The following is a 16,886-nucleotide window of genomic DNA, read 5'->3' as shown; positions in this document are numbered from 1 at the left end:
TTCATTAAAATATGTATGTCCACAGAATAATAATAGATGCCTGAGGTAGTCAGTCCCTGGCCTGGCCATTTTATAAAAGTCATTAAAACTAGTTAGTCAAATGCTACTCAGTTACTCTTGAAAAAAATATGAATATGTGAGTTATATCACTTTTACTGGTATATGTTTTGTTTTTGTTTATATTTTCACACTATGATATATTGTTATATAATAAACTTATCCTTTGAATAAGAAAAATATTATACATTTTCAGACTGAAGAATGGTCATGTTAGTCAGCTTATAATATACATTCATACACTGTTAAACTGTGTCAAAATGATACACAACTTTTAGTCTATTATGAGTAAAAGATCAGTCATGAATCCTTGGACTGAAGTTATTTGGCTATTGACTGCAATCTTTGGGGATTCATTTATGCCTTGGAGTCTTTCTTACCTGTAGAACAGGAACATTAATGATCTATTTTACTGAACAAGTCAAATGTTGAGAAAGACAATGACAAAATACCATGTTCTCTTTAAAGCATAATAGAAATAGTAGTCTACTAAAAACGGATTTAATGTTCTGTGCCTGGGAGACTTGGACAATGCTGTCTCAAGCATATGAGAATCTTGGCTAGTTTCCATGTGATTATCTTACATTCAGCCAAGAAGGAACAGAAATACAACTAAAAGAACAAAGCAGCACAAAATTTGAATCAGTAAAATAGCAAGTGATAATATAATGTATGAGAAAGCACATCACATTTTTTTATGATTTTTTCATTCTGTTTAATATCATGAGAAATTGCTAGTTAATAATATTTTATTAGACATTATAGACTATGTTTTGGTGGATCACTAAAATCCACCAAAATAGAACAAAAAGATGTAATAGGACATCATAGCTGTCAATCACTTTGCATACTGGCAAGTCCCCTCTCTTTTAGAAAACAATAGTGGCTGCATATCATGTATGGCATTGTTCAATAAACAAAATTTACATGATTTGTCTATTCAAAGTTGGTAGAAGAGTCTTGATTATTCAGAAGTTTGCAAACTTCAAAAACATCTCTCTTTAACTTTAGACTAAAATATCAACATGATCTTGAGTAGATATTAAATTAACTTTATTGAAATATGTCCATAACTGTTATTTGTATCTTGGAGTGGTAGATACCAAACCAATTGTCTCAAAAAAAAAGCAATCATCTTGAATTTGTCAGGATGTGAGACTCCATTTTTGTAGTCAGGAAGTATCTTAAATGATTAAGTCATTTACAGATAATCAAAAGCATCTATTCATGTGTCAGAATAATGATTCATTATTATTATTCTAGTAACAACACTTCATTTGTATTAAACAGCTCCTGATAAAAACTTCAACCATTTCCAAGGTTCTTTTTGTTTTTTGTTTTTATACGTACAGTTCGAAGGAATATTACCTTGGTTTATTTCTTATAAAATCATGATTTTTCATTTTCTAGCTTTGAATGTTCCTTGTCAGAGTTTTTACTGAACTAAGGTTACATAAATATTTAACTAAGACCCCCAAACACTACACTAAGTTGTATTCAGAAATTTCTCTGTGTCCTGCCTGGTCCTGCAGTCCCTCAGGCCCAAGTAAACATACAAAGACTTATAGTAATTACAAACTGTCTGGCCTATGGTTCAGGCTTCTTGCTAGCTAGCTCTTACAACTGAACTCAACCCATTCCCATTAAGCTATGTTTTGCCACATGGTTTTGTGGCATTACCTGTTTTTCATATTGTGCTTCTTCTGGCGGTGGCTTGCTGCATCTGCTCCAACTCTGCCTTTCTTCTCTTTCTTTCTCTCTTGGATTTTTTACCAGGCTTTATTCTGCCCTGCTGTAGGCCAATGCAGCTTTATTTATTAACCAATGGAAGCAACACATTCACAGCATACAGAAAGTTGTCCCACAACACTTCCCCTTTTCTGTCTAATCAAAAAATTTGGTGAAGACCTTTTCCTGTTCTGTCCTTTAATCTAGTGAAAGCTAAGAACAACAAAAGTGGGCAGGACCAGTAAAGTCAATTGTCTTATGAACTGTGTATTTTTAAATTAAGAAAGTTTAGTTTGCTTTGACATTTATAGCTCATTTTAATTCCAGGTATACGGAGCTTTATGTATAAAGATAAAAAATATTACTCATTGAGCTAGGGAGGTGGTTAAGCAGTAAGAGTGCATACTATTCTTTAAGCTATTCTTTAAAAAGATCATGGTTCAGTGCCTAGCACCCACATCAAGTGGTTCACAGCTGCCAGTAAAATCAGCTGTAGGGGAACTCATTAATGCCCATTGATCATAGAATCCCTCTCTTCAACTGGACTCCTGGAGCCTGGTGCATGGCTGTGAATCTCTGCATCTGCTTCCATCAGTTACTAAATGAAGGCTCTATGGTGAAGGTTAGGGTATTCACCAATCTGATTATAGGAATAAGTCAGATCAGGCACACTCTCTACTATTGCTAGTAGTCTAAGCTGGGGTCATCCTTGTGGATTCCTAGGAACTTCCCTGGTACCTAGTTTCTCTCTATCCTCATGTTGTCTTCCCTCTATCATGGTATCTATTTGCTTGCTCTCCCACTCCATCCCTGTTCCAGGTCGACCATCCCATTCCCTTATGTTCTCATCCCTCATCCCCTACCCTTTATTGCCCCTCCTCACCCCCAGTTTACTCAGGAGATCTCATCTACTTCACCTTCCCAGTGCGATCCATGCATCTGCTGTAGGATCCTCCTTGTTAGATAGCTTTTTTTGAGCTGTGGGTTGTAGTCGGTTTATCCTTTGCTTTACATCCAGTATCCACTTAAGAGTGAGTCTAAGCCATGTTTGTCTTTCTGAGTCTGGGTTACCTCACTCAAGATGATATTTTCTAATTCCATCTATTTGCCTGCAAATTTTATGATGTCATTGTCTATTAATGCTGAGAAGTACTCCATTGTGTATATGTACCACATTTTGTTTATCCATTCTTCAGTTGAAGGGCATCTAGGTTGTTTCCAGGTTCTTGCTATCACGAATAATGCTAATATGAACCTAGTTGAGCATGTGTCCTTGTGGCCTGGTTGAGCATTCCTTGGGTATATGCCCAAGAGTGGTATAGCTGGGTCTTGGGGGAGATTGATTCCCAATTTTCTGAGAAACCACCATACTGATTTCCAAAGTGATTGTACAAGTTTTCACTCCCACCAACAGTGAAGGAGTGTTCCCCTTGCTCCACATCCTCTCCAACATAAGCTGTTATCAGTATTTTTGATCTTAGCCATTCTGACAGGTGTGAGATGGTATCTCAGAAACATTTTGATTTGTATTTCCCTGATAACTAAGGATGTTGAGCAATTCTGTAAATATCTTTCGGGCATTTGACATTCTTTTGCTGAGAATTCTCTGTTTAGCTCTGTAGCCCATTTTTAATTGGATTGTTTGGTATTTTGATGTCTAGTTTCTTGAGTTCTTTATACACTTTGTAGATCAGCCCTCTGTCAGATGTAGGGTTGAAGATCTTTTCCCATTCTGTAGGCTGTTGTTTTGCCTTATTGACTGTGTCCTTTGTCTATAGGCAAATCCTTTCTAAGGACTTTATTTTATTATCTTAAAACTATATATGTATATTATGATTGTTTATACCTTCTCTTTACGCTCCCTAACCTTCGTATATTTTTAAACACACTGTAACCCATTTAGAGTTTTTCCCATCTGAATCTGCTCTTATTGTATACCTGTCATTTTTTTGGGGGGGGGGCAGGAGAGATTTGAAAAATGTTAAGCTACATGGCTAGGATGGAAGTGGTGGCCCTGGCTGCTGGCTCCACCCTGATCAGCTTTTCAACATGGCACAGAGAGATGAGGGAATAATTTCTCTAATTTTTCCAAATACAAATAGGTTAGATATTGTAACTGTAACTCTTGCTTGGTAACTGTTTTGTTACATGTAATTTTACTATGTTAAAATCAAAACCTTCCTTTTTTTTTTCTTCCTTATATTGGTAGAAACAAAATAAGTGGAAGAGATAAATTTTCTAAGTATGTGCAAATGAGCACATTATCTACATTATCTACAGAAAAAGAAAATATTATGGTCTACAGTTCGCTGTCAGTAAATAGTCGGAACAAAGGGGAAGTGGTGGGTGTAAGAAACCACTATGCTTGTTTTCAAGTGTCACCACACAGGTTGGGAAACTGGATGCATCTGACAGTCCTCTTGAGTTGAGATGATAACAGATGCTGTGGGAGTCAGAAAAAGTCCCCCCTCCCGGGGTGTCATACATAAGTACAGGGACAATGGCAAAGAGGGAAGAGATACTTAGAGACTTTCAATGATCCTAGTCAGTCACCTGTTAGGGTCATTAGTGCAGATATGTGAGGAAATCACATGAATTTAGGAAAAAGAATCACATGGAAGAAAAAGAAACATACCCCATTTTCATGATGACTATAAAAAGTTTTTAAACTCATTAGTGAGAAATAACTTACAGGTAATAAATTGAGCAAATATTCAAAGTTATTTTCTTGGTATTTGAGGAAAATGAAGTTATAAACTGCATCAGGCATATTTAGCAAAGTTAAAAATGTAAGATCTGAATAGTCAACCATTTTTATTTTCATGCTGTAAAGTTAAAATTAAGTATATATAAAGACACAGAGATAGATATGTGACCTCTACAATGACTAATCTTTATGGTCATGCTGACTGCATTAAGAATCACCTTAGAGACACATTTGCACTCATGTCTGTGAGGGAGTTTCCAGAGTGTTACCTGTGGTACCATCAATGCAGATTAGATGGTACCAGAAAAGAAATCTAATAAAATTAAAGACATGAGAATAGAAAACATTCAAAATAAAATGGAGGGAAAAAAAACGATTGTTATTATATTAAGCCTTTATCATTCAGGTCGTCAATAAAGACTTGACAGCCATATGCTGTCGTGAAAACCTGCTAGCTCAGGGAGGCAGAGAAAGCATCCAGCTGCTTCCTCCTCCACTGTCATCCCAGAAAAAGAGCTTTCTTCTGTGCTGTATGAAACAAAAACTCCTCCAACCAGATGCTTCTCCCTTTAACTTCCTGTGCATCTCTCTATCTTTCCTCCTGACTTCCTCTTACATTCTATATTTTTTTTCTGCCAACTGGTTGCTTGCCCTGCCTCTTGACTTATGTTGTTTTTACTTAATCCTATTCACAATATTCAAGCAAAAAGCTCTTGGATTAAAGATGTATGCTAGAGTCACACCACAGCTAGAAATATTCTTTTCCAGTAAATAAACAATCACCCTGTGATAAAATATCCTGCAACAAAAGCCTGCAAAAAAGTGAACAGAAACCCATTTTTTGCACTAAATCCAGGAAAGTAAGCCTTAAAAATCTCTGATAACTACATATATGTAAACATCTTCCAATGAACATTAATTAGCCAAAACTCAGCTAAATATAAACAGTTTATTTACTGTAACTAATTCCCTATGAGAAACAGGTTAACTAAGGTCAAAAGACAGAATTTCATCACATGCATTCTAATTAAACACAAAAATATTAAACAACTAGGAAGGCCTGGGAAAATGACTCAGTGAGGGAAGGGCTTGCTGTGTAAACATAAATTTCAGATACTAAAAGAGAAATGGAGCAGAGCTTTGTAGATGTGGAAACAGGCTGATCCCAGCAGCTCACTGAAGAGCCAGACTAGCCACAATGGCAAGCCTACATGCCATAAGAGACCCTGTTTCAAAAGTAAAACAAAACTCAGTCCAGGTAGGTTCAGTCCCCTCCTCCCAGGCTGAGCCAAGCGACACTGCATAGGCCCCAGGTTTCAAACAGCCAACTCATGCAATGAGCACAGGACCTGGTCCCACTGCCTGGATGCCTCCCAAACAGATCAAGCCAATCAACTGTCTCATCCATTCAGAGGGTCTGATCCAGTTGGTGACCCCTCAGCCATTGGTTCATAGTTCATGTGTTTCCATTCGTTTGGCTATTTGTCCCTGTGATTTATCCAACCTCCACAGGGGAGGCTTTGCCCTGGAGGAGGTGGGAATGGGGAGTGGGGTGGGGGGAAGGTGAGGGGAGCGGGAGAGGGGAGAACAAGGGAATCCATGGCTGATATGTAGAACTGAATTGTATTGCAAAATAAAAATTAAAAAAAAAATTAAAAAAAAAAGTAAAACAAAGCAAATTACGGCAAAAATATTGAACCCTGGTGCTGTGGGATGTTCTGTATGGCAAATGTGTTGCTGATTGGTCAATAAATAAAACACTGATTGGCCATTGGCTAGGCAGGAAGTATAGGTGGGACAAGGAGGAGAATAAAGCTGGGAAGTGGAAGGCTGAGTCAGAGAGACACTGCCAGCCGCCATGATGAGAAACAGCATGTGAAGATGCTCGTAAGCCACGAGCCACATGGCAAGGTATAGATTTATAGAAATGGATTAATTTAAGCTGTAAGAACAGTTAGCAAGAAGCCTGCCACGGCCATACAGTTTGTAACCAATATAAGTCTCTGTGTTTATTTGGTCAGGCCTGAGCGTGGGACTGGCAGGTGAGAGAGATTTGTCCTGACTGTGGGCCAGGCAGAAAAACTTTAGATACAAATGGCGTCCAATGTGGTGGCAAGAGTTTCCACCTAAAAACTGAGAAAAAAGATTCTAAAACGGAGCTAAAAACAGCTTCCTAATTGTCTCTCTCAAATGAGCGTCAGCTGCCGGTTTGAGCTACTGTGGCGGGAATGAGGCCTCTGCAAGTGGCACATTAAGCTGCATGGTGGATTTAGAGTTTGCTAGTACAAAAAAAAAGAGGTTTCTGGACTACACGCTGCTTGGATAAAAGCATAGACCCACGATAGCTCCCAGAGCTGGTGGTAAACGTAGCCATGTTGGGAAGCTGAGGTGGGCAGAGTCAGCAGCCACAGCTGCTGCAGTTTAAAGCAATAGATTCACAATAAGACAGATTCAGATGTAATGCTTTACAATGTGTGTAAAAATGTATGTAGGCTTGGAAGAGAGAGAAAAAGGAATATATACAGTTATATAAAGAAATACATAGTTTTAAAAAATAAAGTCTTTAAAGAGACAGTAAAATTAATATAAAAATAAGCCACATGAAGATGAATATTACACAGAGAATCTGGATTGTGTTGTCTTTGGGATTCTTAACTGCAGAGAGATACTGCCAGCCACCATGATGAGAAACAGCATGTGAAGATGCCGAAAGCCAGAGGCCATGGATTTGTTCCAGATTAAGATACATCAGGTTTGACCAGCCAAGTCCCCCTGAAAGGTCTCTGATGACACCATGGCCCAGATGATCCAACATCCAGAATGGTTTCAAGGCAACTGGCTCAGATCATACAGCCTCATGGACTATTCCATGATCCTAAAATTTTCTTTGTGTCCCCATAAGATACAGCGCCCCCCTCCAGCAGGAAGTAGTAAGAGAAGCTATGCCCAAATTCCCAAATTATATGTAATTTTACTTTGTTAAGGTTAAAACCTTCCTTTTTGAAAAAAAAAAGGGGGGGAAGTGCTGTGGGATGTTCTGTATGGCAAATGTGTTGCTGATTGGTCAATAAATAAAACACTGATTGGCCATTGGCTAGGCAGGAAGTATAGGTGGGACAAGGAGGAGAATAAAGCTGGGAAGTGGAAGGCTGAGTCAGAGAGACACTGCCAGCCGCCATGATGAGAAACAGCATGTGAAGATGCCGGTAAGCCACGAGCCACGTGGCAAGGTATAGATTTATAGAAATGGATTAATTTAAGCTGTAAGAACAGTTAGCAAGAAGCCTGCCACAGCCATACAGTTTGTAACCAATATAAGTCTCTGTGTTTATTTGGTCGGGTCTGAGCGGCTGTGGGACTGGCAGGTGAGAGAGATTTGTCCTGACTGTGGGCCAGGCAGAAAAACTTTAGCTACACTCTGGCTTTAATGTGTACATGCACAAGCAACTGTACTGATAAACTTATGTGCTCACTTACATACATACATCATTCATGAACACAAAAAAGGAAATATTTTGTTCAGCAGGACTAAATCAAAAAGAATGAGAACATTAAGAATAGGTTTAAATTTAAACTACAAAGTATTATTAATAATTTTTTATAAATGAAATATTTGAAGTCATATTGGTATTGGTATTGTGTTTGTTTGTAACAATTTATGTGTCTGTGGTATGTGTTTATGACACATAAGTGAAGTGCCCATGGAGCCCAGAAGAAGGCATGCATTCTCTGGAGCTGCAGATACTGGCAACCTTGAGCTGCCTAACATGGAGAATGGAAACTCAGTTTGGGTCCTCTGTCCAAGTTAAATCCAGTCTGTACCCTAAGTGCACTTCAATTTAACATGAATCTTAAATAGTCTTATTAATGAAACCAAACCTGGAGCCAGGTATTGGGGTGAACGCTAAAAGATCAGAGAAACAGAACATGCCACAGCCAACCTCATCTCACCAATTCCTCAGCTGATCTCATTTCCTCAAATTGGAAGCCTCTGAGTCCTCACCCGATTGGATCTAAGCTGAACTGCTGCTCAAAAGCCTAAAAGCTTAACAGGCTCTAGTTCCTGGTCCTAATGCCTTATGTATCTTTCTGCTTCCTGCCATCACTTCCTGGGATTAAAGGTATGTGTCACCATGCCTAGCTGTTTCCAGTGTGGCTTTGAACTCACAGATATCTGAATGGATCTCTGTCTCCAAAATGCTAGGATTAAAGGTGTGCCACCATTTTCTGGCTTCTATGTCTATCTATAGGCTACTCTGTTCTCTGAACCCAGATAAATTTATTAAGGTGAACAATATATTGGGGGATACAATATTACCACACTTCAATTTCTAATGAAGCTGCTAGGAGGTATGGAACTTCCCCTGCACTTGTCGACCCAAGCTTAAAATTAGTCCTGTACCCACCCTGGTGCACAGCTTCCTCTGAATCCACAAGTACAGGGAAAGTTCCACATCTCTCTTTCAAAGGCTTCAGTAAATGTCGCTAGACCAAGAGTAGAAACCAAATCTGACTTTGGCAAAAGGGCATAAAGGTGTGGAGAGAATTTCATAATTCATAGAGAAAGCTACAGACCCAGACAGTAGATCCTAGCTGACAAGAATAACACCTGACCTTGAAAGAAAATTTCAGACACAAACACGAGTTCCACAAAAAAAAAAAAAAAAAAAAAAGACAGCTCAGCCTTAACTGAGTCTAGGTTTTCCATTGATCACTGCAAACAACACCACAGAGAAATGAAGGTGGACATGAATATTTGAAATAAAAATGCAATAGAACACAATCAAAGCCTAAGCTTAACCAATGAACTAACTTCAGCTGCACAAGTCTCATATCAGAAATATGAAAAAACAAAGATAGCATGACTCCCATATAAATTACTAATTCCATAATAATGGCACTGTTAAAAGTTACTTAGAAGTTCTAGCAAAGAATTAAAAAAAATATAATGTTAACTATCTGGCCACTGCCATCTGCAAAAAAAGCCATCAGATTGAGACAGCTATCTTTTTTTTCCATTTTTTTTTGAGAGTTTGTGTAAAGAGAAATTTGTCATTATTGTTCTGTATTTTCTGCTGAGATTATTGAATTAAAATTTTAACATTTTTGTTCTATCCATACAAAAAATCATCATGGTGTTTTATCCTCCATTAATTGATCTGTATATTTTACCAATGTAAAATTTTTATATATCAAATCTGGACTTATTTGGCAGAAACTATGCAGTGTACCATATTCTGCAAAGTTAACCATTTTCAATTACAGAGAAACACATTAGATTCTGCCAGATCACATGATCTAGGTCGTGGCATGGCTGATTGTATCAGAGCCCTGACTTTAGGTGGAGTTATATATTGCTCTACCTGTTAAACAAGATGGTAGATGTCATCTAGGAGAAAAGAAAAATGGAATTCCTCAGTTTGAAGTATGTTTCATTCATAACCTAAAATAGTTATATGTATCATGTGTAGATGTAACCAACGGTCCTACTAAATAAGAAACACAGGACCAGTGCAAAGAAGAAAGCTAAGAGGTCAGAGCTAAGAACTAAAAACCTTACCCTTCCTCTCCCAGTGGTCCTACCTCTCCAAAAGAGAGCTACTTTCTGTGTTAAAGTCTTTATATAGACTTTCTGTTCTGCCTTCTCATTGATTATAAACCCAACCACATGACTGCCTCGTCACTGCCTGTCTGCACAGACCTCCAGGTATTCTATTGTTGGTATTGAGATTAAAGGCATGTGTCTCCAATGCTGGCTGTATCCTTGAACACAAAGAGATCTACCTAGCTCTGTCTACCAAGTGCTGGGATTAAAGGCATGCACCACCAACACCCAGCTTCTGCGATGGCTTGCTATTAGCTCTGGCCCCCGGACAACTTTATTTACTAACATACAAATCACATTTTAGTACAAATAAAATATCACCATAATCATGTGTATGTACATTATATATATATATATATATAATATATATATATTGTGTGTGTGTGTGTGTGTGTGTGTGTGTGTGTGTGTGTGTGTGTGTGTGTCTATCGATAGATACAAGATGCAGTGATTTCATCTTTTACCTGGAAAAAAACATTCTAGCAACCTCTAACTAGTGAAGTCCTAAATATTCATTAAAGTTTTTGATTCTGAATGCACATGAGCCTTACCTATTACCCACCACGGCACAGGTGTGTTAAGAAAGCTTTGTGGTTGGGGAAATTAGTTCAATCCCCACTAGCCATTGAAAATAACCTGATGCTGAAGCTTGCATATGCAATCCCAATATTGGGGAGGCAGGGTAAAGGAAGATCAGAGGAATATGGAGTCTAGCTTAATCAGTGAGTCCTAGGTTTAAAGAAAAGCTTTGTCTCAAAGAAAGGAGAGAGAGAATTTGAGAAACACATCCACATATACTCGTAGAGTTACAAATATACACATAGGTTTACACATTAATAAACATTTATATGCATATGTGTATGTACACAGAGAGAGAAAAACACATAGACAGGCAGTATTTCAAGTATACAAGCTACCTTTTGCACATTATGTCCAATTTCAGGGCATCATACTGCTGAAGCAGTGAATCTGTGCCTTGTTCTATGAGATATTCACAAAGCCAGAACTCTCAAATGAAACATAGCATGGTACTGAAAATTTAGTACAGTTTTAAGGGACATTTTCAAATGAATCTTGTGTCTCTCAGATTGAAAAGAAGAAAAAAACTGTATCTTATTCTTAATTTAACTTGAATAGGAAGCTATAGATTTTCCAATCCAATATCACATCAAGAATAATCAATGGCTTTATTAAACTTTTCAATTACAGAGGCCTTGAATCTGGAACAGAAGATTCAATCCAGAATACTTTGAATAAAGCTTATAAGATAACAATTTGTCATGTCTTTACAGGACTTTGTTATTTATTACCCTACTAATGTGGATAACAAGCTCAAAATTTTGTGTTTCTTTTTCATCTTCATTATCATAATTCTAGTAGCATAGATCAATCAGTATTGCCATAAAAGCCAAATACATCTGTTTAAATTATACACATCTCAGATTAAGATTCCTTTGTTTATGTTGGCAAATCTGTCTGAGAATTATCTAGGATTCCGTTTTCTATTTCTAGGTCCTCACAGGAGCAGGTAGGTCACAATCCTTTCAGTATCAAAAACTTCATAGTCTTAGAAACAGTTCTGAATAATAATTGCAAGCTACTTGGGTGAAAAAAAACTTCACAGAACAACTCAGTTTTACCTCATGGAGTTGCAGGTTCTCCTGGGGATATTACATAGAAGACAGGAAATGGCTCCTGAATCTGAAAATGATTAGAGATTTGTGGAGTTCCGATTATTGAAAAATAATTTGATCTGGATCTGTGATATATTTGTACATTTTATAGAAGGAAACATTGACTTCCATTTGTATTGGACTATGTTTTCAAGGATATTTCTATAGAAAACAATGTGAAGAGTTATGTATAACCTTTAATTCACACATGTTAATCAACGTATTTGTCAATTACTGAGTATAGAACCTTTAGGTCTTCTAAGCATAGGGTTTTCCCAGCCTTAACATTCTGTGTGCATGGTATTATCTAGCCTTCTTGCTGTTTATCCTATGCAAATTGGGACTTAGGGAACTAGTCCACTTTCTGTAAAGAATAAGGCATCTCTTATCTTTGACCCAAAAGTTATCTATCATCTCACAGATTATACAGGATGGGGGCATCCCAAACTGATAGCTAACAAAGAGGGTAAAATGCACCCTCCATAGAATTCTCAGCAAGGGAAATACTAATATATGGGCAATATCCCCTGTGGTTTACTCTGTCATTCTTATGCTTATGATTAAAGGTTGTGGAGTGTGTTTGTTTGCTCCTATATAGCGTATGTAACATATGAATCAGGAGTTTGAAAATGACAGATATGTTTGGAGTTTTGACTTGTTTCACCAATCTCCTAATTTACAAGAAACTATTATGTTTTTCATAATGATCATAGATGCCCGAATATACTATATTTCAGATATTGAGACAGTTGTATTAAAGTTATAAAGGGATTCATATATTATACTAGAATAAAAACTGAAAGTATTTACCAATGTGTAAAATTGTTTTACATATTATGATCAGCTCCAAAGCTAGGAAATAACTGGAAGAAAATAAAATGTATGTACTATGCCACGAAGAAATTTGTCAGCACATGAATGTTGATTGTCGACTCCCCTTTCCTTATATATTGTATTCATAATAAAAACTAAAAATAACATGAGACTTTATCTTTACGTGAAAAACATAGTCATCTTTTCAGTGAAATATCCATGACTAATGGACAGTAGTAATTTCTGTCTTTATAGTTTTAGCCTGATTATCATAAAAATAGTTCATCAGAATTTTCATTAAAGTTCAATTGACATAGTATTATGAACAAAGCACAACAGAGCTACAATCTTGATATTGAACAATAATTAAGATAAATATCTTGTCAACTTTAATTTATGAATGTGAATGGGTATATTGGTGGTTTAAGAATGAAAATCTGCTGTGAACTTTATTTCTTTCATTATTCAAAGATAAATTATGTTTTTTTACATAATAAGTCATTGAAGATATTTTTAAGAATGATTCACTACATTAAAAAGAGTAAAATAAAAGTGGATAGACACATTAACTATAAGACAGTCTGTGCATTCTTCCACCTAACTTGTTTTTTTTCCCCTGAACATTATTGATTTTGGCCCAGAGATAAACCCAGTCACCGTGAGTGATAAACTATCACCAAATCCCATTGACTTTTTCTCTTTTTCTGTACTTCTTGTCAGGTCAATGAATTATCCTTGGCTTATACTTTGTTCTCTAAGGCATAAATCAAGTTTCTTTTCTTTTTTTTTTTTTTTTTTAAGTTGGATCCTCACAAGTTTGGAGGAATGAAGTCAAATATAGCCTGAAAGGAATATCTAGGCTTTCGTTTACTTGAAATGTCTTCCTATAATTCTTAAGATGGCAGTTTAGCATCTCTTTATTAATTATTAGAAGTGACTTATTTTCATACATCTGAATGTGTTAATGAGCAGACAAAAGGACATTGCTTTTGTTTTGGGCACCTTAACTTCAGCATTCACAATAAACAGATATGAAATTTTTTTGTAATTAGAAGTTGATGAAAATAAAAACATATTAACGGTGGCCTTAGCAGTCACAAAAGCACATATACAGCTTTGTCCAATGCATCTTTTGTTCTGTCATTCTCTCATCTGTGCATCACCTGTGTGTGTGTGGATGCATTTTTCTATCTATGTATCTACTATCTAGAATTACTGTCTTTAACTCTAGGTAGCAGATAATCTTACCCTATCTGATAATGAGGTTTTATTAGTGACACAGTGAACACACAAAGCTGTAGCTGTGGCAAAAATCTGACTTTGTGGCATCCTGCTTTGGTGATTGTATGTTTTTACAACCACAAGGGAGACACATAATTATTTCCCCCCATTTATAAAAACAGATTATTTTTTTCATACAGTATATTTTGATTATAGTTTCCTCTCCCTCCTCTCCTCTCAGTTTCTCTCTCCCTCCCCTCCCTTCCAGATCTACTCCATTTCTGTCTCTCATTAGAAAACAACAGGCTTCTAAGAGATAATGACAAAACATGACAAGATAAAACATACATAGAAGCAAAAACTACCATATCAAAATTGGAAACAGCAACTAAACAGAAAGAAAGGTGGACCAAGAGCAGGCAAAAGAGTAGGAGACCAACTTGTTCTCACAGTCAAGAGTTCCGTAAAAATACTAAGCTAATAGCTATAATATATGTGCAGCAGGCTGGGTCAGACTTATGTAGACCCTGTGCTTCCTGTTTCAGCCTCTGTGAGATCATCTGCACCTTGAATAGTTGATTCAGAGGGCCGTGTTCTGGTGTCCTCCATCCCCATCTGACTCTTACAATCTTCCTGCCTCCGCTTCTGCAGGATTCCCTGAGCTCTAAGAGGAGGGATCTGATGGAGGCCTCCCATTTAAATGGAGACCTCCCATTTAAGATCTCTCTCTCTCTGCTTAATGTCTGTGCATCTCTGCATCTATTCCAGTGACTAGATAGTACAGAGAACTAGGGTAAAACCAAACACAACTGGTCTTAAAAATGATCAATAAAATGACTTCTAATGATATTCTGCTTTACTCACAGATCAATCCCTTATCCGGTCTTCATCAGAGACTTCTACCAGCAGCAGATGGAAACCCTGATTCTTTAAAGGAGGAGAAGCACTGTATGCAGAACTCATTAAATGCTCTAATTACAGTTTTAAAATTCATGGCAATTATATAAACTCTATCAGACATGTGTCTACTTAAAAGGCTCATCAATTAGGAGAAGGTACTAAAAAGTTAAAAGGTGATTTAATAAAAACAATGTGCAATTTGGAGACATTAGATTGTTAACTCAGAAAACAGGTTCCAAATGCCAGGAAGTCATTAGAAATGAAGTATAGGGATTCATTTGACTCCCTTATCACCAAATAATTGCATCACAAACCACACTAGAACATTCACATTTAGTTCTCTGAGCCATAGTCATGCTATATTTTTACTATATTTAGAACTTTAAATTTTTAGAAAATAAAGGATGAAATTATCAAGAGAAATCATTAGTACTTTAAAATTACAAACATTTTTAAATTTAACAATTCCCTTTTCTCATTAAAGCATTTTTTTCTCTTTAGAGTTTCTATTACGAGAATAAAACCTCTGCGTGATGTGCATCTGTTGTGTCTGAAGGTTCTGTTTCCTGGGAGTCATTCCTCTCATCTGGCTCTTACATTCTTCCATCTCATCTTCCACTGAGCATGTTGAGCTCTGAGGAAAAAGGAGGTGCATATTAACCACCATTAATGATTAGGCTCCATGCCCAATGGTGGATGACCAACACGAAATGAACTCAAGGGTTCATTTTGTAGATGTTTTGTTTCATACTGCATTGTTTTGACATCTTTTTACATCTTACTTGTAGACGAATTTCTAAACAGTCTTATTAAATAAAAAACATGGAGCCAGATATGAGGATGAAAACTTGAGAGATCAAGGAAATGGGGAAAGCCACAGCCAACCTCACCTCACCAACTCTGCAGCTTCCAAAAGTGAGCTACTTTCTGTCTACCCATGCCTATATGCCTTGCTATTCTGCTATCTGATTTGCTCTCTCTGTCCAGCTACATCACTTCCTCTTCCTGCCCAGCTCTGTCACTTCCCGTCTGTCTGTCCAGACCTCCAGACCTTCAGGGTTAACAAGTGTTGGAATTTAAGGCGTATGCCACCATGCTTGGCTCTGTTCTCAGTGTGGCCTTGAACTCACATAGATCCAGACTGATTCCTGCTCCCAAGTGATAGGATTAAAGGCATGTGCTAACATTGCATGACTATTGTATATTATAATGGCTTGCTCTTTCCTCTGATCCTCAGGTAAATTTTATTGGGAGACACAGTATATTGGAGGACACACTATATCACCACTTACTGGTCTTTTCCTTATATATTATAGTTTCTGATTTTGTTTTTATGGATTGTGGGTGTGTGTTTGTGTGTCTGTATTTCTTGTGCTTTTTACGGCTTATGTTTTATTTGTTTGTATGATTGCCTGTTTGCTTTCTCATTTTTTTTTCTTTTTTTTTTTTTTTTGGTTTCAAAATTATTTTTTATACCTTTAATTGAAAATAGAGTTTTTTCATACAATATACCATGATTACAATTTCACCTCCCTCTAACTCCTCCACATCTCTCATCAACTTTTCGCCCATCTGAGACAACCTCATTTCTTTTTCTTATTAGAAAACAAGCAGGTATCTAAGAGATAACAGAAAAAAATGAATAAATTATAATAAGATGAAACAAAAACAAACATACTAGAATAGGAAAATAAAAACAGAAGGAAAAGAGCTAAGACAAGGAACAAGAAACAGATACAGATACAGATGCAGACACCCACATGTCTGCATACTCAGGAAGCCCAAGAAACTACAAACCCAGAAGCCATATATTATACACATAGGAGCTATAGTGGAAGGGGGGGGAGAATATATATAAAAATAAACAAAAAATAAAAATAATTTTTAATTTTTTAACAGTACAAAATATAAGATAGCAAAACAAAATCAAAGACCATCATATAGATTCTTGAACCGGGCAAGCAAACAGAAGGAAAAGAGCCCCAAGAGAAGGCACAAGAATCAGAGAACTACTTGTTCATGCATTCAGGAGTCTCATCATAATACTAAGCTAATTGTGGATCTCTGCCTCTGCTTTCATCAGTTACTAGATGAAGGCTCTATGATGACAGAATATTCACCAATCTGATTACCAGGGCAGGCCAGTTCAGGTACCATCTCCACTACTGCTAGTAGTCTAAGC

The sequence above is a fragment of the Peromyscus californicus genome, unplaced genomic scaffold (assembly GCF_007827085.1).
Source record: "Peromyscus californicus insignis strain IS unplaced genomic scaffold, ASM782708v3 Scaffold_16__1_contigs__length_79575227, whole genome shotgun sequence".
NCBI lineage: Eukaryota > Metazoa > Chordata > Mammalia > Rodentia > Cricetidae > Peromyscus > Peromyscus californicus.
This window is presented reverse-complemented; position numbering follows the sequence as displayed.